We start from the raw sequence: 25,099 nt of genomic DNA, 5'->3' as shown, positions 1-25,099 counted from the left end.
AGCAAAAGGCATCAGAATCCTCTTTGAGCGTCTTTAAAATAAACAAAGTTTAAAAATCACAGTTGCATAAATTTGTAAATTGCAAAATAAATTTAAGGTACTCAAATATTCCTTTTGCTGCTTTGCATACTAAAATGCCAAGTCATGTTTCATTTGGAAAAGAAGATATTTCACTGCTTCATAAAAATCGTTGACATTCACCACGTACCACGATGAAGGGTCCAGCAAGGTGTAGGACGACCTCGTGCCTCCGTCTAAGTATTCTTTCCACTGACCCACCTTGAGATGGGTCTGTGCTACTTGGACTGGGGTAGAGAGAGAAGTGACGATACATCAGATTTGAACACGCCACCAAGAGAGAGGTCAAGTGAGACTACTTAGCATTCTCTTGTCAATGTCCTTGAAACCAAGCACAGAGTTTATTTGACCTTCCAAAGAATCGTACTGTGTGTGGTCATCCAGCATCTCTACGAGGACTGCTCCTTGATTACCTGCAGACCATGATGAACCACAAAATCCACCTTGGGGGCACTGAGCCCAAATACTTGGGAGTAGTCACTAAGGCTTTAACCATGTCTCTCTCTCTTTCTCTCTCTCTCTCTCTTTCTCTCTCTCTCTCATCCAGCTTATTTCGATTTCCTTACCTTCAGAACTAATTTTCCTCTCGAGACCATACCCAATTTCAGTGCCTGCCTGCCTTTTTAAATTGATGAATAGTGGAGACAATTGCTGTTGCATTTTTAAACACACACACACAAAGTGAGGCCAACAACATTAAGACTGCAGTTGGATTTCAATATTTTAAAGAACACACATTCCAACCGGGACTTCATTTGGGGAACGTCTGTGGCAATCAAGAACAGTGGGGAAAATGCCTTTGCTAAAGAACTTGAGGGTAAGCATCCAGAATGACGCAAAAGGGACCCCCAGGAGGGGAATGTACTAAACTATGGTTCATCAGTGTGAGTGAACCCTCCAACGGGCTGATTTCTTCTGCTTATTTGATCCTTGTCCACACTTGCTTATTGTGGGATAATTTCTCTAACCACCTTTTCTCCCACAACACCCTAGAAAAAAAAATAAAAGGGAAAAAAAAGGCTGCTTTATTTTACAGCTAATTTGCTGTAAGCACATAGCCCAGCTGCTCACAATGAAGTAAAGGAGGAAATGAGAACAGAGGGAACCTTCTAATGAAGGAGTGTGGGGGAGCAGTAAGGAGATGGAAGAAGAGGCTCGATGCTATTTGTATGATTAAAGACAAGCAAAAAACAGCGGTAAGCAAATATGTTCGTCTTGAGCCCAAGAACAGAGACATAAAAGATTAAAAAAATACTGAAGGGCAAATAATTTGTTTGAGCTGGTATTTTAACTGACAAAAAAAAAAAAAAAATCCGTCTCTTCTTTTCATTACACAAAATTGTATTTTGGATTTTGCTCATGAACATGTGTTATCATTGGCCCATTATTAATAGACAAGGGATAATTCTAAAAACAGAAGTTCAGAAATTTGCAATTCTGTAAAGGAAAGGGTTCAGAGAGGTTCATTTAATTGATTAGATAGGAAAAGATTTTTGTTGAAACAATGTGAGGGTCATTGGGAAAAGGACATCTTAAAGTGAGTTAGCAGATTGCATGCCTCGTTCTTACAAAATATTTCCTTTTAAAAATAAGGAAGATCACATTCTTTATTGCATGCTCTCCTTTCTGACCACTCAGCACACACACACACACCCGTAGCACAAAATCTCCTTTAACTCTTTCTCCTGGGGGCCACATCAAAATGAGGTACATTTTATACTTTTGTACCTTTTCAAACCACAGAATGAGATATTCATATGGAAATGAGGAATTTCCTGAAGTTTCAGCTTTCATAATGTAACCCATTTCGGGCAGGGGCAGGGGGGACAGCTTATGAGCTTGAAGAGAAAATAAATAGGTTTTAATATTCAGCTTTAAATAAATGTACTGAATTGGTGTATGATAATAGTGCCAAAATAATTAATTTGAACCTGGCCTTCTCATTTGTCAGGGTGAGCAGGTTGCTGTACTCCAAGGCTGCTGAGAAATGGTAAAAGAATCAGCCCAGCATCCCTGAGAAACTCAGGGCTCCTCTGTCTCCCCCCATGGAAACTGAGGCCTAATTTCCTCTGGCCCAGCTGGGGGCTCTGTTCAGGCTGGTCTCAGAATCCTCATTCTGAGGATTGTTCAGGCACCAAGGGAGCTCCTTGTCGCACCTCATATCCTGTAACATTCTTCTGCCCACTGATCTTCAGAGGAAACCAGCATTTTAGCTGCTATTTGATAGCAGTGACTGGGAATTCTAAACTCCTAAATTTAATCCCACTTTGTAATTTGGAATAATTCCTTGATCCTCACAGTTGGTGAGAAGGATTGAGGAACACCATAACGAAGGGAGCACTCTCCTTGGTACAATGAAAGAAAAGTCCAGAAAGTTCTGAAAAGGAAAAATTAGAAAATAAAATGATGTCTTTGGACAGCTTAAATGTGCAAATTGTAGATTAACAAACAAAAACATAACTAAAGGAGCGCCTGGGTGGCTCAGTGGGTTAAGCCTCTGCCTTCCGCTCAGGTCATGATCTCAGGGTCCTGGGATCGAGCCCCACATCAGGCTCTCTGCTCAGCAGGTAGCCTACTTCCCCCTCTCTCTCTGCTTCCCTCTCTGCCTATTTATGATCGATCTCTCTCTCTCTCTCTGTCAAATAAATAAATAAAATCTTAAAAAAAAGAAAAATCATAACTAGATCCAAGTCCAGAAATGATAAGGCAATGACAATAATTAAGAAATTGCCACAAATGTACTTCCCTTAAATTTGAAAAAGTTTGAACTCTCATAATAGAATATTTTTTAAAAGATTTTATTTATTTCTTTGAGGGGGAATGAGAGAGAGAGAGAGAGAGAGTGAGAGAGAGAGAAAAAGAGAGCAAGTGGGGTGGGGGAGAGACAGGTTGCCGAATACGGGACTTGATCCCAGGACCCAGAGATCAGGACCCGTGCCGAAGGCAGATGCTTAACGAACTGAGCCACCCAGGTGCACCCAGTACTTTTTTTTTTTTTTCATAGTCATTGATGGGGAGGGGTGAAACTTGTTTCACTAAACAAAATGCTGATGGGACAAGAGGAAGATAATTTCTCTGTTTTTTAAAGTGTGTTGTCCAATTTTTCTCAGCACTTGGACACCTAAAACTCTCTCTGGGAGCTAGCCCAAATAGTTATGGACCTATTCTGTATACCTGTGTATAAAAGCTGCACACACACACAAAAAAATGCTAAAACATAGGAAGAAATAGGACAGTGGAATACTATACAACCAGGAAAAGGAAGGAAAACAATGTCTACATAATACTGGAGTAATCCCCAGGATACATTTTGCTGAGCAGAAAAGGTCAAGTGGATTCCTAATTCAACTTTCATTCTTGTTATTGGTCTAAGAAGATTTCCTATTTCTTGAAATCAAGATTTCATGATTTAATCTTGGTAACTTGTGTTTATAGGAATTATCTGGGTTTTTTTTCCCCTAAGTTATCTGATTTGTTAGTATGTAACTGTTCGTAGTAATCTGTTATCACACTCTGTATTTCTGTGGTTAGCTGTTGTATTGTTTTCTCTTCCACTTCTCATTTTGGTTTTTGAGACTTCTCTCTTTTTTTTCTTAGTTAATGTAGTTAAAGCATTACCAATTTTGTTTATTCTTTTGGAAAAACTGGTCATTACTTTCAATGTTATGTTACTGTTTATTCTGGTCTCCATTTATTTCTGATTTTTCTTTGTTATTTCCTTCCTCTACTGAATTTTTCAGCTAAGTTTCTTCTTTTTCTAGTTCCTTGTGGTGTAATGTTGTCTATTTGAACTTTTTTTCTTAATACAAGAACTTATATAATAAATTTCACTCTAACATCTGCTTCTGCTTCATCCCATAGGTTTTGGAATATTGTGTTTTCTTTTTCTTTTGTTTTGAGAATATTTTGATTTGCTATTTGATTTCTTATTTGTCCCATCACTTATACTGTAGTGTGTTGCTTAGTATCTACATATTAAACATTTAATATTTACATTGTAGGTTTTCTAACTTTGTTTTATTATTGATCTTCAGTTTTGTATCATTGTGGTTGGAAAATATATTTGGTATGATTTTAGTCTTCTTAAATCTGTAATATTTGTTATGTCTCTTTCTTGAAATTTGACAAAGGGTTTCTATGTATACTTGAGAAAAAAAATTTTTTGGATGTAATGTTTTCTATATATCATCTAGACCCATGTATTCTGAAGTATGCTTTAAGTAAAAAATGTTCTTGTTGATTTTGCATGTGGATAATGAAATTTGTAGAAAATTTTTAAAAAATAAAATTTAAAAAAGTAAGGCGAAGAAAATGGGTATAATTTGCTGCTGTGAATCTAAGAAGTTGGAGGGGAAAATGAATATATAAATAAGCATATTTACAAATGTACGTTTATACAAAGCAGTAATCCTCAAACAGATAGAACTGTGCCCATAGGGACATTTGGCAATGTCTAAAGACATTTTGGAGGTGCCTGGGTGGCTCAGTTGGTTAAGCATCTGACTCTCTATTTCAGCTCAGGTCATGAACTCAGGGTCTTAAGACTGACCCTGTATCAGACTCTGCACTCAGAACAGAGTCTGCTTGGGATTCTCTGATTCTCTCTCTCTCTCTCTCTCTCTCTCTGCCCCACCTTTCTCTGTCTCAAAGAAATAGATAAAAAAAATTTTAAAAAGACATTTTTAATTGTCACAACCGAAGGTATGCTACTGGCATCTAATGGTTAGAGAACAGGGAGACTGCTAAATATCCTATAATACACAGAATGACCCTCTACAACAAAAAATTATCTAGTCCAAAACACCAATCCCGTCTAGGTTAAGAAAATCTGATGTAAATGTGTGTGTATTTGTGTGTGTGTGTGTATGTACATGAAGCTTCTTCTATTTAAAAAATAGAAAGACAAACCTTAAAAATACAGAAAATGGACTGACTTTGGTAGATGAAGGGAATAGGGTGGAGAAAATAAGAATAGAAGCAAAACTTATACCTGGTTTCGAAGACTTAACTTTGAAACTATGTAAATATTTACATAACTACCAAGATAATTAAATAGTAAAAAAGAAAATTCTGACATTTACAAGCAAAACTAGACCCATGAATGTGTTTTGACGAGGCAATATAACCCTACAAATAGTAGCCAGTGACTTTAAAACATAGACGATGACTCGACAGCCTAATGGAAAACACCCTAAGGACAAAAGAGCTGCAAAAATAATCTTAAACTCTTTCCAGACATTTTTGATCATTGTCTTGTTATGTTATTCCAAAACTCTTTTGTATATATTGTAGGACAAAACAATTATTTGTCATCATTGAGAATTACCTAGATATTAGAGAAAGAGATACAGAAGAAGGGAAGGAAAAATCCTTTACTCCTGAATATGTACCAAAAATCAGTATAGAATCATGACGTACCAAAAAATATGTATTTTCTAGCTCTGTCCACTGAAAAAGCCTAGAATTAATAACCAGTATAGGAGCAATGAGTACTCTTAGCCCCCAGATTATGGTCACTAAATACCATTTTCTGAGAGAAGTAACTGATTTCGGGTCTGAAGGGAAAATGTACAAAATGAGCCTAAAACACTGTCATAACAAGGAGACTATGATAACAAGGAAACTGAAATCTACTAACATCACATTAGGAGCTCTCAAAGGCCAGTTTGAAGAGGCTCCCGCTGGCCAAGCATAACACGATCAGAATATAAATCATATCCCAATGGATTGAAATACATCAAAATGTTTAAATCCATGAGTTTATTTTTTTAAATCAGTAGCTGGAGAGTGCTAAAGAAACAACTAATTAGTCTGAAAAGTAATTTATATAAAAATTTATGTAATTTATATAAATTTATATAAATTTATATAAAATTATATAAAAATGTACTGATTTTCCTACAAAAATTATACACCTGAATAACGAAATAGTTGATAAAGTTTCACTCTGAACATGTACTTTAGATAATTAATTAATAAGATAAGATAAAAATTATAATATTACTGTCCCTACTGTCCTAATTAATGGATCTAGGCAATGATTATCAGTGGCTGTTCACATCTCACACACACACGCACAAAATAGACATTCCATTCCTACCTATGGAAGAAATTCCACTATTTATGAAGTATTCTTACCAAATAGTCAAACCTGAATCCAATCAAGCCTCTAGATCTCACTACTAATTCTGGAAAAAACAGACCACAAAGGAGTGATCCCTTAGGGATGTGATCAACGAAATTCAGATTGTGGAAAAACGCATCAACAAGCAAATTACAAGGTAACAAAATGAGATGGAGGAGGAACTTAATTAATGTATTATTTAAAAATTTTTTAAATGTCTTTTAAGACATCAAGTCAGATAAACGTCTGACGTCATTTTTTTAAATGTCTTTTAAGACATCAAGTCAGATAAACATCTAACTCTTGGTTTTCGCACAGGTCTGATCTCATGGTTATGAAATTGAGCCCCATATCAGGTCTATGCTGAACACAGAACCTGCTTAGATTTCTCTCTCCCTCTCCCTCTGCCCCTCCACTCACCTTCTCAAATAAATAAATAAATCTGCAAAAAAAAAGTAAAGATATCAATTAACTATAATATATGGACCTAAGCTGGATTCTGATACTAGCAAAAAAAGTATAAAAAAAATAAAAAGATTATAAATAATTGGAGAAATTTGAACACTGACAGGTATTTAATGATATTAAAGACATCTTTTAATTCTTAGATTAATAATGGTATTATTGTTATTTTTTTAAGAGTTTGTCTATTATAGAGTCACATCCTAAAATGTTTATGGATGCAAGGATATGACGTTGAGGATTTGCTCCAAAATACTCCATTCAGGGAAGGTGGTGAATACAGTTGAGATTAGCCAGGAGTTGCTAACCACTGAACATGAGTGATGGGCATGGAGAAGTTTGTTATACTCATCTATGGGATGAAATATTTTCAAAAACTTAAAATTGAATAAAAATAAAAGAAGGAATTGATGTTCCTTAATTTCTTGACATACTAGAAACATTACAGCCATCATTCTTGTGAAGATGTGCCAGAAATATCCTCTGAGAAACATTCTCTATGAGTCTTAGGAATGTCATCAAAAAAGTTAGCTCCCACTCTATTCCACACATCTCATTCCCATTCATCTTAGTTCTGTAAAGAATCTTACTAGGAAGGTCTCTTCCTTTCCACAACAGGTAACTGCCTATTTAAACTGGGATGACATTGTTCCGATGCATGCTACCAAAAAGTAATCTTGACTACCACTGATTAAACAACTTCTACATCCAAGCCCTTTACATATATTAGCTTTAATCTTTATGAGAAGGCAAACATGATTATCCCCATTTCACAGATGGAGAAAGAGAAGCTGAGACCGATAACATCACTTGCTGGTGACCATGAAACTAACACGCATTTCACTGAGGGTTTCCATGCAAAAACTTCGGACTCTAAAGACTTTGCTCTGTCCCTTGCACTGCAACAAATCCACACCTGGTTCTGCTGCTTGGGCTAAACTCCCCCCACCCCCAAGCCCACCGAAGTTATTTTATACCTTTAGCGTACATTGGTGTCACCCAGGGAATTTGTCTAAAGTGCGAATTCCTGGACATACCCAAAGAGCTTCTGATTCCATAGGTCCAGGACCAGGGCCCAGGAATATGCATTAAGCAAAAGACTCTGAGGCAGATGGTCTGGGAACAAAGTCTTGAAAAATGCTTCCCAAATCCCTCTCAGTCTGAAGCTTCAAATGTATTATAACAGGATCCTCAGTGATTTGGTTCCTGGTAATACAACCCCTTAAATGAATAAGCAGTTGTTCAACTCCTTCAGAAAGTTTCTCTGCTCCTGTTGTCCCTGGCCCCAGAAGAATATAATGATAATAATAATAAACACGATCAGAATAACACGTGCACCAGAACCGATGTTCTGAGAAGCACAAAGGCCATGTCAGCACTCACACGCCCTTCTCCCTCAGTGAGTTGGATTTAAAATTATAGAGCCTAAGAGCTATCATTTACCATCGAGACCTCCAGGCTAATCCTTTGAGTTGAGCTCAACTCTTGTCATAACTGAACACTTCCCAAGTACCAAGTGCTATGATACAGCAGGCTCTGCACAGATGAATGGGAAGCAGGCTTCCTTGGAAAACTTTTAGAAGCAGAGATGTGAACAAATGGACATGGAACACCATGTAAAACAGAGAACACAGAAGTGGAAGAATGCTCCAGAAGAAGGGCCTCATTTCTCCAGGCATCTCAGCAATCAGGAGTGACCTCAGCAGGACATTGAAGTCTTGCTAACAACGGAGGAGAAGGGCATGTCAGTAGTGGACACATAAGGAAGCAAAATCCTGGAGAGCCTGTGGTCACCCTGCTCTTTTGTTTGGGGTAACTCTCCGGGAGAAGGAGCTCAGATTTTTCGAGATGAACAACATCCAGGCCCGGAGGAATTTAAAAAATTCCCTGTGATTCTTCAAGACTCCCTCAGCCTCCCCCAGGCACTCCAGCTTACGTACACAACTCTCCCCCAAAATCCGATTTATTTTTGCTCAGGATTTATCTGCCACCAAAATGGGTTTAACCTTTTGAGCTTCAGTTTGGCACCTCATGCTTTTCCATCCTCAAATGTTGTCTCCCACCCCATCTGGCTGTGGCAAGACTCCTTCAAGGACCAGACATCTCTAAAATTAGGCATCGGCTGGGAATTATGCTGATTCTCCTGATTCAGTCCAGGCTTGTCAACTTCCCTGGAAGCAATAAGATAGTTCCATAAATTCCTACAGCCTTTAACCGACCACACTATTTTTAAAGGGTGGTCTATATCAGATGCAATTAAATCTGAATTGTTACCTCAATAACTCTGCCTCCTTTCTTTTCTTGTTCGCTTATATCCCCAAGTGTAATTTAGCTTGCAAGGCATTTAGCATTCAATTCATCATTTTATTTTTCAGCCTCCGGAGGAAAGCTAAGAGTGGTGCCACTTTTCATTTTGGGAGGCGTGGAAACCAAGTCTCAGCACATCACTTCTTAATATGGACGCTGGGTAAGCGCACTGCCCTGATCCTGTCTCCAGAAAATGTTCAGCACTCATTAATGGATGTGCTGGTGGAATTGAGCCCAGGGAAAGTTCTAACACCCAAGATCTAAAGCAGAATCTGTGTCTATCAATTTCAATGATTCTGGCTCAAACATACCTGAGGGAGTCGTGGGTTACCCAACTACACGAGAGCCACTGGACCCACTGCCTCCCTGAACTAAGCCAGCCTCAGTTTCCCACCTTCTGGCATTCTTCCCTGAACAGGTAGAATGGAGCCATCCAAAAGAAAGGGTCCTAAAAGCCCTGTTTCTCTCCTCCCTGGCCACCATCTCAAATGTCTGAGCATAACCAGGGCTGTGTCTCAGGGAGACAGGATGTATGTAATGAGGGTCTGAGTCCACTGTTTTGTGTGACTGCTGACAGGTATTAAGTCTCACCCCTCTGTCTTCCAGGAGCGCCCCGCATCTGGGCAAGCTGGCAAGGAAACACTGAGCACTCCAAGTACTCTCACTTGGCACTGCAAGACACCCCAATCCTGCAAGTCTCGTGCCTGGGGACTCTCACCACAGCATGCCCCTTCCCCATGGCATGGGGGGCTGTTAGGGACCTGCCTGAGTGGTCTGCCCTGTTCTCTCCCTGAGACCTGGAAAAGCACGCAGTGCCAAACTGAAGCTCAAAAGGTTAAACCCATTTTGGTGGGGGGTAAGTCCTGAGCGTACGTGAACGGGACTCTGGGGAGAATTGTAGATGTAAGCCGGAGTGCCCAGGGCAGTAACAAACCTATTCATCCCCTTTTGGTGTGCATGTGCTCCAGATTTGGGTGAGGGTCCAACTACCTCAGCATGTGGTCAGAACAGTGTATTTTCCTCCTACCAGAGACCACAATCCAGTCATTTCCATACTAGTCAGGGAAGGAGAGCAAAGGCCCTGGGCATCTCTCTCACTCTAAGTAGAAACTTGAACATGACCCCCACCAGTCTGATGCCTCCTGAACGCCTGTCACTTTGCTGCTCCTACAATGGGTTGACCAGAGACCAGAATCCTTCCCTGGCCACAGTCACTACTGTGGTTGGCTGCTAAGTCCCATCGCCCAGTCTTCACCATACTAGTTCCCCCCACATGTCACTCTTTCTTGCCACCCTATAGTCTAGCCCTGTCTCAGGCTCAGTGAGAATTAATTAAGGATCCCTTTCTCAAGATACTTTACTGCCAGCTTCCAGGAAAGGGTGGTAATAGCTACATAAATCAATAGTGATTGAAACATGAATGGCTCCCCCTGGAGTTGTGCAAGTCACAATTTACAAAGCGATAAGTGGAGACCCTGTTTCACCAAAGCTATTCCCAGTTCTTTCCTGACTTTCAGCAGAAACATGAGCTTTAGCCAAAGGAAGAAGCCCAGAGGATTCCAGCTTTCTTGTCTGTGGGTGTCACACTGCTAAGGTGGGAAGGAGGAAAGGGGCTGGGTTATAGCTTCCTTCTACTTCCCTCAACTGAATGATCATCACTCAATCCTTTAGCTTGTTTCCATGGATTAGTGGTATTTTAAGTGAGTCCATTCTTTGTTGTATGGGACCATCCCATGCATTGTGGGACACTTGACACAACAGCAACCAGGTACCAAATGTCACGGATATCCCCCAGTTGTTGTGGGAAGCAAAAACATCCCTCCCACATCTCCAAAAGTGGACTCAGATGCTGGTGTCCCCCCACCTATCACAGTGGAGTGTCATATGATAGTATGTTTATATCTGTTTCCACCTCTAAATCTCCCTCTTCAGGAAGGGCCAGCACCTTACCTTACACAAAGCTACCTTCCCAATGCCCAGAACATTGTCCAGCACAGTTCTCGGCACTAGAATACCTCTCATTTGATCTGAATTGAAAAAGAGCCCTGCGAGATTGGGCAGGACAGGTGGCCCCTCAGATGCTCACTTGCACAAAGGGCAACTGGAGAGTGCCCCCACATCTCTTGCTGGGAGACAACCCAGGCAACTCACCTCTGCCAAGATGCATAGCGCCTGGTCCTTTAAATGCTCCTCTTCCACGGAGGGCAGCTGCTTGCACCCAACTCGTGTACCCACCACCTACAGAAGCAATGTTCACAGCCCATCCCACTCCCTTCATAAGCAGTCACAGGTTGCCTTTCTTTCATGCATGGAGAGCAGGAGGGCCTACCTCCTGCACAGGAAGAGAAGAACAGGTCAGCACAGGTGCTGACAAATAGAAATATCGAGTCACTCATTAAAACAAGCAAACAAACAAACAAACAAAAAACACAACAGTTGAGGTGGGGAAGGGCTGGATCAGGGTCTCTACTTCACGTTCTAATGCAGTGTTTTCAAGTTTCTCAATGCATTTCTTTCTCATTCTACCAAAACCTCCACTGAATCGGTGGACTGGCATAACAGTGCTGGTGGTCGACCCATTGGCTTTGTTCTTTGTTGACTGACTGTTGTTTTGTTCAGGTGTCCACTTGTAAGACAAATGATCCCATTCCCATCTCAAGTATCAGTTGAAGCCAGAGTCTGGCAAAGGATAGCCCAGGACCAAATCCACCATGCCACCAGTGTTTGTACAGCCTTGAGCTAAGAACGTGTGATGGCTAATTTTATTGGCAGTTTGGCTAGGTTGCAGGGCTCAGATATTATTGCAGATGTTCCTGTGAGGGTCTTTTTAGATGGGATTTGTAAATTGGTAGACTTTGATTACAGCAGATTGTCCTCCCTAATGTGGGTGGGTCTCATCCAATCAGTTGAAGACCTGAATAAAATTAAAAAAAAAAAAAAAAACTGACCTCCCCTGAACAAGAAGGAATTATGCCAGCAGATGGCCTTTGACCCTGAACTGCAGCATCAGCTCTCCCCTGGTTTGCTGGGCTGCTGGCACACCCTGCAGATTTGGGACTTGCCAGCTTCCATAAATATATGAGCTAATCTTTAAAACAAATCTCTCTATAGATAGATACATAGAAAGATACATAGATAAGCACATGTATACATTTTTATACATATATACATACAAACACCTTCCTATTGATTCTGTTTCTCTGGAAAACCCTGTCTAATACATAATGGTTTTTAAATTTTAAATTGTTTATATTTTTAATGGTTATATAATCACCTATGTAATGTCTTTGATTTTGCCTCATGACCAGCAAAGCCTAAAATATTTACTGTCTGGACCCTTAAGGAAAAGTTTGCCTATATCTGTTCTATATCAGTCATCGCCCTCTTGTTCCCTTTGCCAGTGATTGGTTTAAAGATGGTGTCAGTCTGACCAGTCAGATAAAAGGGAAGTCCTCCTAGTGGCTTACGGGAAAGGTTTATTTGCTCACAAGAAGGAATAACCAGATACGATGTCTGGAACTGCTGCAGCCATCCTGCAGGCCTGAGGCCAGTCTGCCTAGGCAAAAGGCCACCTCATGAGGATGCCAAACAAAAGACAAAAAGAGTCCCTACAACATCATGGAGCTACGGAGTGAACACTCTATCTCAAGGCTTCTCCTTATGTGAGACAACAAACGACCTTCATGTTTATGATGCCCTGAGTCAGAGTTCCTGTCCCCTGCAACAAAACACATCCTGAGCAATCCTTCTTCAAAGTGAAGAGTTAGAGAGGTTCCATTTCTCCATCAGTGTCCCTGGGTAGCTGGTGATGAGGGCTGGAGCTGGAACACCATCTTAGCTAAACTTAGAAGTCTAAAGTTGCAAGCCGCGAGACAAAGTGTGGCTTCCCATGAACGGACCATGAGTAGCTAAGTAGATTCTGCTGAATTAGTTCCAGTGGGTTTTTTGAGGGAGCTGTTTCATAACCAATAAAGGCTGCACCCACCTTCTTGCATTTATTTTATTTTGTGTTAAATCTCCAAAGGACCAGATCATTGATATTTTCCCAAGGAAAGAGATCTTATAAAAATACGAAGCTGTCCTTGTGAAAACAGAGGAGATCCACATCCCTGGCCCTACCATGCTGTTTTTTTTTTGCTTGTTTGGTTTTTGTTTGTTTGTTTGTTTGTTTTTCCCATTATCACGGCAAACAATTCAACTTCCCTAGCTACTGCTGGGTGGATAGGCTAACAGGTAAGATACTATTGTTCCCTCACATTACTTCGAAAGCCATTTGCACACCACAAGGTATGCAATTACCAAGTGATAAACCATCACTATTATCCTCCTCATGGTTTTGTAAAAGACTTTGCTGTCCTCATGTCATAGATGGAACCGAAGATCGTAAATGAATTTTTGCAGACTATACAAGGTGCAGCTTACCTCGTTCAATACCATACGAAAAACTATGATTCTCTCCCTCAAGCTAAATCTACCACTTCTTGGCCTCGTTGCTCAAATAATTACCTCCTGCCCTCCTGCCGGTGTGTTTGTAGAGACCTCCCTATGTCACTGGGGTGAGTCATTATCTGTACTCTCAGTCCACGGCCTTCCACATAGAGAACTCTGAGATCTTCAACAGACTCAGCTTGTCTTTGGAGATGGGACTGATTCTTGAACATTTTTCTAGTCCAAGAACTGAAGAGAAATCATAAAAACCTTTACAACCAACCAGCTTACAGTCCTAGTTTTGTTTTCTTTCATACCATCTCAGACTCCTTCCCTTGTGATTTTGGAACCATCTTATAACTGAGTCCAGTCTTTAAAATTAAGGACTCAGGGGTGCCTGAGTGGCTCAGTACGTTAAACCACTGCCTTTGGCTCAGGTCATGATCCTGGAGTCCTGGGACCGAGCCCCACATCGGGCTCCCAGCTCTGCGGGGAGTCTGCTTCTCCCTCTGACCTTCTCCCCTCTCATGCTTTCTCTCGAGAGAGAGAGAGAGAGAGAGAGAGAGAAAGCATGAAAGTAAATAAATAAAATCTTAAAAAAATAAATTAAATTAAGGACTCATGTACAAAGAATCATGATCCCAGGACTAGAAGGAGCTTTGGTGGTCTTCTGACTCCAACCTCCTCTCCTACATTAATCCTGTCCACTGGCTTCATCTATGGCTCCGCACATCCAGAGCTCATTGTTAGAAAGCTCTGGCTAACATCAGAACAAAAATCTTTCTTCTTGCCGGTTTCACCCATAGGTTGTAGTTCTGCCGGTGGGTACCGAATGCTCATTGTAGACAAAATCAGTCTATATCAAAACAACCCATTATTAATGATGTTAGAAAGGAAACCAGGCTTCTTGCGAGGGCAAAGTGAACCCCCTGTGATTGTCATGGGGACACAGAACAAACACATTTCCTCTTTCACAAGATAGGCTCTCAGATATTTTAAGAAGGCTACCTTGTAACCCAGAATTTTCTCTTCCCCATGCTAAATATCCCCAGTTCCCTCAGCCTCAAATCAAGAAGCCTGGGTCCAAATCAGCTTATGGGTCTGATCATTCTTCTCCAAATAAGCCCCTGGAAGTAAGAGCAATTTTACCTAATACTAGTATCCCCAAATCTATGTGCTCTGTAAATTTCCATTGAAGAGCACTACTTTTTATGGTTTATTTTTTATGTATCTTTGGGAAAATACAAATTCTGCTGTGCTCCTGTAATTCTATTTGTCTGGGTCTATACCTCCTAGTAAAACCCTGCGTCCCTGTAACAATCATGGGGGTTCACTTTGCCATCCCCAGGAGCCAGTTTCCTTCCCAACTTCTTTCACAATGGGTTGTTTTGAAATGGGCTGATGTTATCTACAATTTAACACTCAGTATTTGATTTCAAATGCATTTTAAACCCTGTCCCATCTGTTTAGAGATAAGTAAATACCATTAATATGCGTGACCATCTTAGAAGTGAGCCTAAACTTTCCATGGCAAAGGGAGGTGCTTGGAAGGCTCAGAGGTCAATTTGAATCAACTGAGAATGAATGATGAGTGTTTGGATCTTGACAGTCCCTGTAACAGGGGTTCATTGAAGGACTAGCCCTTCAATGAAAAATCACAAACCAAGAATTACTCCATCGGGACCTACTATGTGCTATGCAAAATGGTAACCTGGAGTGGAGTCATACGATAAACAAGTCTGACACGAGCCCCACCTGGAGTTTGCTCTCAAGGTGTTAGACATGCACTGGCAAGGTCCTGCCTGCTAATACATGGAGCAGATAATAATTACACCCATTTTGCAAAAGACAAAGAAACATAACATACGAGTCCTTGCTATGTGTTCACTGCACTGCAGACATCATCTCCTTTACACTAAACAGCAGCTCAATCTTCGTATCACAGATCCATTCAGAGATGAGAGAAGCAAGTCATGCAAAATGGTGGTACACACTCTCAGCCAGGTCTTCCTAGAACAGGGGAGGAAAAGACCATAAAATGAAACTGCAGGATTAAACACTTCCCTGTGAGGAGTTCCCAGAGCTACAAAGATGGCACTGAGCAGAGCAGTGATGAAGGCAAAGTAGTAGTGGTATGGCACAGAAGGGGGACGGCCGGCTTTGGAACTGCAGGCAGACAGCACCAGGCTGGCAAGTGCCCTCAGAGAGATGTCCCCTGGGACTATTTCAGGAGAAGACAATGTCCCTTGGTCAAATAGGGAGGTCAGATGCAACAATTTGGGGCTCTGTTCTCCCATTCCAAAAGCTACTGCTAGCACTGGCTCTTGACCTTCCTGAGTCCCTAGAATCAGAGTGAGACGCGACCTTAGCCTTCTCCTAGTCCAGCCCTTCATTTTGGAGCCAAAGACTCAGTGGTTCTGGAAAGTTAAAATATGTGCCACCATCACCCTGACAATCCTACGTGGGCTGGGATTCATGCCTGCTCCATTCTCTTTCCACTAATTCACACCCTCTGCAAATCAGGTTTCGCAGCAGCCCCATTTTCTCCTGCCATTCTCTCTGTTTTCCACGTAAAGGAGGGGCTCGCAGCACCCTATCTGAACACTGAAGCCCATAGCACTTCATGCAAAAACCTCTTAGATTGCCATGGCACAAAACTCACGGGCTAAGGGAAATAAGCACTGTGCAGAAGTAGCTATAAATAAAAGCCCCAAACTAGTGAAAGTTTCTAGATCTCCTTTTTATTTAAATGTTCCTCATTTATATGCAACCAATTCACAAAAGCCCACACACCAATCTGGAACGCACCTGGTATTGTGAGAAATTGCCAGTTTGGCGGTGTCGTGCTTTTTTCCCCCACAATAAAAACTGCACAGTGTCATGTCCTTAGGGTACATCAGTCCCCTTTCCTCCTTCTTTAATGAATCCCCCAAAGAAATAGGTGTATAAAATACACCCAACAAAATGGGCTCTATTCATTCCCTATCATTGTAGGAACACCTGTCCAGGTACATTTTTAGAGAGTGGATTTGTCCAACAGCTCTCGCTGGTGTGACCTTGTACCACACTTGTGCTAAACCAAAAACTGTTTCAGTTGGCTAGGGCTGCCGTAAGAAAGTACAACAGACATTTACTGTCTCAGAGTTCCAGAGGCTTCAAGTCCAAGATCAAGGTGTCAGCAGGGCTGGTTTCTTCTGAGGCTTCTCTCCCGGGCTTGCAGATGGCCACGATCTCCTCCCTGTGTCTTTACACATTGTCTTCCCTCTGCTCATCTTTGTGTCCAAATTGTCCCTCTTTATAAGGACATTGGTCATGTTGGATCCAGACCCCCCTCCTAATGACCTTCTTTTAACTTAATTATCCGTTTAAAGACCCCATCTCCAAACACAGTCAGATTCTGAGATGCTGGGGGTTAGGTCAAATTCAGCCCATAACACCCTCCCCACCAAATCCGTGTCTTCTTGCATGCCAAATACATTCTTTCCATCCCAACAGCCCCACACGTCATAACCTTGCCACCATCAACACTGAGGCCTCTACGTCAAGCAGCTTTTAGGGCTGGGATTTGTAGAGGTGAAAAGGGATTAAAATAACCTGTCCTTCTCCCCTAGGACTGGTGTACAGACCACAGACAGAAGCTTTGGCTATCTGGGCCCCTTCTGCCAGGAGAGGCGTGAGACCCTCCTGTGGGCCTCCCCAGCTCAGAGCAACGCCACTGGGAGAAGGAAGTGTGTTTCTCCCAAGACCACGGCACAAAACTCCAAAGATGAACTGGGAGAGCGTCTGGGCAGAAGGAGAATGCATGTCCACCGGCCTCTTGTTCAGAAGGCGCTGATTTCCTCTGTTCTAGGGAAGGAACTCCAAGAGAGCTGATTCAGCTCACCGAGGGTAAAAATAGCTAAGTGGACAGCTTGAGTGAGACTTAGCACTTCACCTGTTTTTCCTATTATCAGCTGCACACGGGAATGTATCAAGGGCTGCAAAGTTACAGCCACGGTAAAACCAAGGCTCTGTGTAAAAACCATCTACCTGAAATTGAGCCGTGGCGGGGAGCTCGCTCGGATTAGAAAGAGGGCCTTCGTGTGCTTCTCCTCCCTCCAACAACTGCCATGGGAATGGCAGCCTGCGGGAAGCCTGCGTGACCGGAGGAGTGCCTTCGGGGAAAGGCTTGGGCTTCCCCTGATCTCTGACAGTCTTCCAAAGTTCCTCGTGGTTTCTGGAAGACCAAGGTGCGTTTGTGGGTCAAGTTCATTTTCAGGGGGACAAGGCCGGACACCTCTCCCGTGAGGAGCCGCATTAATGTCTGATTCACGTGTCTGCCTGGACCCCTACAATTTCTGAACCATAACACCCTTCAGACTGGCTCAGTGCTCCCAAGTACAACTTCCCAAAGGAGGTGAATGGAGACAGGGGGCAGCCTTTGGAAGTTCTCCTGTGGCTTTAAGAAATCCTATTCGACCCTCAATTCTACAGAGGCTGGAAAGTGTCAAGTTAGGGCTTTGGTAAGGGAGGGAGGGAGCAGATCTTCAGAGCTTGGTGAGAAAAAACACACAGACACACATACTCATACTCGTGCCCACACTCACATGCAGACACACACCTATACCTATGTTCATTTTTTAAGAGAGAACAAGAGAGGGCTTGAGAATAGCAAACATGCCCCAGTTTGCCCATCCTTAAATATTATTAGATGAATCCGTCATGTTGACAAATAGCCCCCACTAAGGGCAGACCCAGCAGGCTCCCACTCCTCACAAATGCAAGCTGTGGAATGCAGGGGGCCAGCAGAGTGCACACATGTGGTCTAAAAATATGCTGCCTGTCCCATCTCTCTGGGGATCCACTTCCCAGGCCACTTGCGGGGGTGGGGAGCCTAGCGCTGAGGCAGGGGCCCCACCCGGGGGGAGGAGCAGGGCCTCTGTTTGCACCAGAGCTAATTACCTAGACAGGCAGCTGCTGGGCCCCTGCTCCGGGTTTGCAAGTGCCTTGCAAGGCTGCGGTTCTAACTTTAGAATGGCACTCCCAACTTTGATCTTCCAGCACTGCTTGGCTTTAGGCAAAACATAAACTTGAGAGCTGCAACATGTTTTTTAAATTTTATTCCCCTGGCAGTTTCAGAATAAGGACAGGAATTATTTTCAAATGAGAATCTTTGACTGCACAACACAGGCTTCAAAAATTAAGCAGAAACACATGGCAGCTCTTATTATTAAATTTCCCTTGGAAAACAATGGTTTAAATTATTGGGGGGGCAGTTTGATAAAACTTTGAAATGTGAAGCCTAAAGTTTAAAATTTAAAAAAAAGTAGCTTTAGCATCGTCGTTTTTTTTTTTTAAAGATTATTATAGACTTTTTCTAGCCCTGCCATTATTAACCTATATCTGGCAATGTTTAAAATATGGAATGCTTTAGGGTTTAAAATATAAATGACAATTTTTAAAGCTGAAAATCAGGTGCTAAGGGGTTTCCTGAAGTACAGAGAGACATTCGGGCTTCCCGGTTAGAGCATCTCCCCATAAAGCAAGTTTTTAAGAAAATAATGAAGATGGTAGACTTGAACCGTATCCTAATCTATCTGATTCTCTATAGAGTCCAGCAAGAAATAGAGACCCAGAAAAGTGAGCTGGGCATTCCCTGGCTGGTGAAACTCAGGTGGGCCACAGTTAGGCCGCTGGCCCCTTCTATCACCAAAAACTATCAAAGCACACTTTCCATTTCTCCCCAAGCCATTCTCACAAAGGGATTCGGGCAAGAGGATGTTTTTGGAAGCTGCACCATCTCAGACCTCCCAGGCACTATTCAATTCCTCCTTCCCTTCCAGGACTCAGTCAATTACTACCTTCTCGATGAAGCCTTTCTGATCACCTCATTTAAAAGTTTCCCCATGCCCTCATCAGCTCACATCCTTATTGTGTGTATCACTCGTTTGGAACTTACGATTTCCTGCTGGATGTGGTTAGTGATCTTTCAAATGTGGCTCTTCCCTTCCCAGCTACCTTATAAGATCCTCGGTGGCAAGAAGCAGCTCTTTTCGCTGTCTGCCTCCCCCCTTGGGCCTAGCTCAGTGCCAGGGGCCTGTGGCTGGGCTCCCCACTGGTACTGCAGGGGGATAATCACAGCGCTCCAGCAATGGCAAGAACTTATCTTCTAGCATCACCCAGAGGACACCCTAGGCAACAAATGCAGATGGAAAAAAAGAAACCCGAAGTCCTTCCACCCCTTCGCACTCCTGCCCTGAAGCAGAGCCATCTGCAGGAGGTGGGGCAGTGCCATGGGGGTAGGGAGGGGGGAGGGGGGTGGAGAAGGGGGGGAAGGAGGGGGGGGAGGCCTCACTGGCCAGGTGGCATGTTCCCTTGTGAGCACTCAGCAGGACAGAGAGATGGAAGAGGAGACAGGAAGCTGGTCAGCCCCACTCTGATTCTGCAAAGGACTTACCTTTTTACATCTGTCGATTCTCCTAACCTGGCTCCCATGACCCAGCCTGTTCTGAAGCTTTTCTGATTAAAGGGATCATTCCTGTCCAGTGTATTGTGGGCCTTAATGATCGCCACCCACCCCCTCTGCACGCAGGGCGACTTCCCTGGCCCTCTTTGTAGTATTTTTGAAACAGTATTAATACCAGTTGTAGGAAAACAAGAACATCATTCACGGAACTTAGTTTATGTCACCGAATTCCAGTTTGGAATGAATTCCTTTTCGGTTATAAGAAACTTCCCTTCCTCTATCTAGTAGCCAACCAAAAAAGCTCATTCAACATTCTGAGTAGGGCTGTCATTGCCTGGATTGTGAAACACGTCGCAGGTGTAGAAGAGTAGCTTTTGCTTGGGTGGTGTCTGTGGCTTAAGGCCTTGTTACTCAAAGTGTGGCCTCAGAGCACCGCCTGGGAGCTGGTTAGAAAAGGAGAGTCTCAGTTTCCACGCCAGAGCCACCGAATCAGGATCGCCGTTTCAACGGGATCCCCTGAGATTCACACACATGTGAATGTTGACCAGAAGCTCCCATGAGAGCTCTCTCCACCCCAGAAAACCATCTCCCACCCACCTGTCACTCCTGCCTGAAACGCTCATCATAGAGATCCACGGGATAGGCCTTATTGCCCTTAAATGGCAAATTCACCCAAAAGGAACAATTTATTAAGGCAAATCAGCTACTAGTACGGAGATGCTCGAATGAACTTCTCTGCTCTTTTGCAAAGTGAAGGAAAGAAGGAGCCGATGCTTTGCACATTCCAGGATGAGTGCAGACGGGAGTGTCTCCTCGTCTGAGGATGGCAGGCGGGGGGGGAGCAGAGGGGGGACCGGGGGAGTTTCTTTCCACCTGCCCTGTGCTGTCCGGATCCAGATGTGGGAGACAGAGTCCCTACAGTGGCAGACTTTCAACAGTTAAAAAACGATCTTCCCAAAGAGCTAGCCACATCCAGGAGGGCCCAAGAGCCAGAGAATCGAGTCCAGGAGGCTGTGAGAATGAAAGTGAGACCAGGCAGGCTGACAGGGACTAGCGGGGGAGCTAACGGGGCGGGGGCTGGAGACGGAGGCTGTGGCTCCCCCGGGGCCTGTCCACGGAGGCGTGGGCTTATAGAAGCAGAATCCATCTCAAAGGCCAGAAACAAGAATGTCCTGCCTGTCCACCTGCCTGAGGGGATCCAAAAGGTCACAGTCACACTAATAACGATCTGTACACCCCACTAAACCCTGCTAGTGTGGCTCCAGGGTCTCTGAGAGGACTTCTCCATCTAGAGACTTTTGAGAGGCTCTGGGAGCTACCTGAAGTCTCTGAGGAATCGGGCGGCCTCTTTCTCCACCCTTGGGTCCATCGTTCCACACGTGGATGCCCTTGCCCTTGGAGTCCGATAGCCCCAGAACTTACTTCTGAGATACAAAAACAAACAATAACTTCCTTCTGTGCTGGAGCCCGTTCAGTCTGCTGTAACAACACCACAGAGGCTCGGGGTGGGGGGGGGCGGTGGCGGTGGTCATCGACAACAGGAATTTACTTCTCACAGTTCGGGAAGCTGAAAGTCCAAGATGAAAGGGCAGTCAAATTTGCTGTCTGGTGAGGGTGGTCTTTCTCATTCACAGATGGCTACAGTTCCTTTTCCTGTGTCCTCATAGCAGAAAGATCGAGAGAGTTCTCTTGGGGTCTCTTTTAAGAGGGCACCAATCCCAATCCCGAGGGGTCCACCCTCATGACCTGATTGCCTCCCAAAGTCCCCACCTCCTAACACCATTACCTTGGAGGTTAGGAATCAACATATGGATTTTTCATAGACACAAACACTCGGTCCCTAATGCTCTGTTAGATCCCTTCGCAGAGCTCCTGATTTCGACAGAGTTTAGAGAGAACTCGCTAACCCCTCACATCCTTGGATCCCCCTGAGGATATATTCTCTCACAGGGATACATTCTCTCCAGGACTCCCCAGTCTTGATGTATTTTAGTTTCTGTCCCTTCCCATTCCCACGCTGCTGGTTCACCAGACATCCCAGTATATGTCTGTCTCCTAATCGTGAATATGGCGGAAATTCTTTTTCCATTAGAAACGAGGATTGAGTAGGTTCAGGAAAGACAGATCTAGAAACGGACATGGAGTGCAGTCATGGGGAGGGGAGCCACTGGACATCCGACCCTGAAATGGGCAATTCTCACCGCTTACCAGTGCCACACCTGCTACTGTCCATTAGTTTATAAACGAACCAAGTGAAGTAACTTTAAAATTAACTTCAAGGGGCGCCTGGGTGGCTCAGTGGTTAAGCCTCTGCCTTCAGCTTAGGTCATGATCTCAGGGTCCTGGGATTGAGTCCTGCATCAGGCTCTCTGCTCAGCAGGGAGCCTGCTTCCTCCTCTCTCTCTGCCTGCCTCTCTCCCTACTTGTGATCCCTATCTGTCAAATAAATAAATAAAATCTTAAAAAAAAATTAACTTCAAGAGGAACACAAAGTGACAGCAGCCTGAGGAAACAGTGGGAATTCTACCCACTTTTGCTCATTTGTCCATTGATTCTACACCTGGAACAGTGTCTGTCATAGAACAGGAAAACATATTTTCAAATGATTGACCACATAAATGAATGAATTTAGCAAATATAGGCAAAGTGTCTGGATGTGCAATTCTTTGTTCTAGACACTAGAATGCAGCAGGGACTCAATGAGCCCCAGCCTGACAGAGGGTCCAGGGAAACAGTGGATGTTCCCCAGACCCATGTATGACAAAGAACGCAAGGGGGGAATAGTGCGCGGCTGTAGGAATGCACAGAAGGGTCTGCTGAGGACCCTGACCAGGGCTCAGTGGAGTTGGCCCGGGGGGGCGGGGGGCTGAGGGGTAGATGTACGGCCAAGGACTCAGGCACTGAGTCTCAGGGGCTGGAGGTGCCTGCTACACGGACCACCTTCTCTGGCCTCTTGAGGTGTCTCCCTAGAGACAGTGACTATAAACTAGTCCCAACGTGGGTCCCCAGCCCTCCAGACCAGGGCTGGATTTCCTCCGCTCTTGGGATAACCCAAGTCTACTGCCAAGAGCTGACAACAGCACGGGGTGGACAAAAGAAATGTAGAGCTTGTTGTCTGCATGGCAGGGGGAGCGAGGAGTAGGGGGAACAGAAAGGAGGTTATTATAGTCCAGATACAACAGCCCTTTGCATTTTAAACATGGAGAGGAAGGAACAGGCAGATTAAAAAGCGAAAAACGGCAGTTTGCAGAGAAAGGTTAGCTGTTGGAGAATGAGTAAGAGATGGGGGGTGGGAGGACAGCTTTGATAACAAAACCAGAGGAATTAGTTAGTTATCTGCTGAAATCTACTGCTTCAGCGGGAAGCTCAAGAGTCATCTGAGCTGTTTTACACAGGGAATAAGACCAAGTTGGGATGGGATTTCACTGGGTAATGGGATAAAAATTCAGGCACTGCTCATTCAGATCCAAGGCTCTCTTGCAGCCCCGCTCTGAGCTGGAGGGAATTGTGTTGTGGTACATATTTATGTCTGAATGCAAGCCAGTGCACATTCTACAGGCACAAAGTTCTTTCATGCTTGGGGGGAAAAAATGTTCCTGTTCTTACATATTCTTTTATCCTAAATCTGAAGTACTTAATAAGAAGTCATTGTTGGCAAAGGCCTGGTATGAAGCAAGGCTGTGTGTGTGTGTGTGTGTGTGTGCGCGCGTGCGCACACACACGTGCTCATGAGCATGTACGTGCGTGCATGTGTGTATGTGTGTGTACGTATGTGTCCAAGAGAAACACACCTCTTTGCCACAGTGTGGAATGGGCCAGGTTTTCCATAAATGAATAAGAGGAATTTGCTGAAGCATTTGCAACACTAACTGTGTTGTGGGTCACACTTGAATATGCGTTGTTCCCCTTTCCCTTTTTTTCTAACCAATTCCCACCTGCCTTGCATGCCGCATCCATCAAGACTTTCAATAGGTCTGGTTTCAGTACCCATAAATTGGATCAGGCTAGTAGCAGCAGAGTCAGTAGTTAGTGGAGTCAGGCATCTCGGCACCCCCTTTCCTTGCCAGCTGGCTTCCCAAACTCATTCATGTCACCAAATTGCAAATCATGCAAAAGCAAAAGATAAACTCCAGGTCAACTAAAGCCATTTGGAATGTGGGCACTTGGGTGCAGATAAATACCTCCAAGGTTTCCATATACGATTTGAGGCTTTGAAGTCAGAAATCAATGGCCAGCTTTTCGAAGGAAAAGGTAACAGGTGTGCTCAGGTGAGCCCCAGACAGCTGGGTCTGTGGAAGCAAGTGCTTGCGCAGGTGTGGTGGCTGCTCCTGCCATATGTCCTGAGCAGACATGGGATGCAGGAGGAGGAACTAGACTGTGAATCAGAGAAGACAGGCCCGTTCAGCCATCCGTGCCTCATTTGTCTCCAGGTACACAGAGCAAATCCACAAGTAGAGAAGTACATAGCAGATGGGATGTTCCAGAAGGAAACTGCTTCCTGTTCCAAAGCCTTCAGAAATATAAGAAAAACACAACCAATGAGTTTTTGGTCAGAGAGCTGATCTCAAAACCAAGACACTGAAACTACCAGGACCCATGAAGAGGAACCTTGCAAACATAAGCAGTAATGAGGAGTTGAAGAAGAGTGGGCTCTAAGTATTACCAGCCGGGGCATAGGCCCTCAAAACAGCTTGCTGGCCTCAATGTTGAAATAACTCAAGTCTCTGTCCTGCCCATCCTTCCCCTGATCCACTCTTTCTTTGGGGGACCACACTCAGCCCCATGCTTGTATGTCTCCCAAATCAAAACCCCCATGCTGACCTCTCTCCTAAGCTCCAGAATCAAAACCCAATGTCCTATTCATCCTCTTGGATATTTAATGACTTTTCTAAAGTTAATGTATCCAAATTGAACTGATTTTCACTGTACCCCCAAGTCCCACTATGTCTTGGTTTTCCCCATCTCAGAAAATAATCCTCACAAGCACTTTCCAAAGCACCACTATCTCTTGCCTCAATGACCAGCATGCCCTCAGGCTCACCAACCTGATCCTACACTTTGCCGGTGTCTAGTCTCTCCATGTCAACCCAAGTGACTTTTGAAAATCTAATCAGATTAGCCTGCTTTCATGCTCAAAAACTCCCATTATTACCCTTAAAATGAAGCCCAAAGTCTTACAGTGGCCTACAAATGGCCAGACCACCATTTACTGTTCCAACCTCATCTCCTCTCATCTCATGCCAATTCCAACCACT

General features: G+C 43.7%; 1 long non-coding RNA gene across 1 annotated transcript; it reads right to left on the bottom strand.

Moving 5' to 3' along the window:
- Nucleotides 1–238: 238 nt before the first annotated feature.
- Nucleotides 239–24,813, bottom strand: LOC116882199. Its single transcript, XR_004385580.1, has 3 exons — nt 24,026–24,813; nt 15,267–15,409; nt 239–305 (listed from the first exon to the last, which is right to left on the bottom strand). It is a non-coding gene; the product is annotated as an uncharacterized LOC116882199 (long non-coding RNA).
- Between the last annotated feature and the right edge of the window lie 286 nt (nt 24,814–25,099).

The sequence above is a fragment of the Lontra canadensis genome, unplaced genomic scaffold (genome assembly GCF_010015895.1).
Source record: "Lontra canadensis isolate GAN:19392208 unplaced genomic scaffold, GSC_riverotter_1.0 scaffold82, whole genome shotgun sequence".
Taxonomy (NCBI): domain Eukaryota; kingdom Metazoa; phylum Chordata; class Mammalia; order Carnivora; family Mustelidae; genus Lontra; species Lontra canadensis.
Note: the sequence above shows the minus strand (reverse complement) of the source record. Positions and strands in the feature narration are given on the sequence as shown.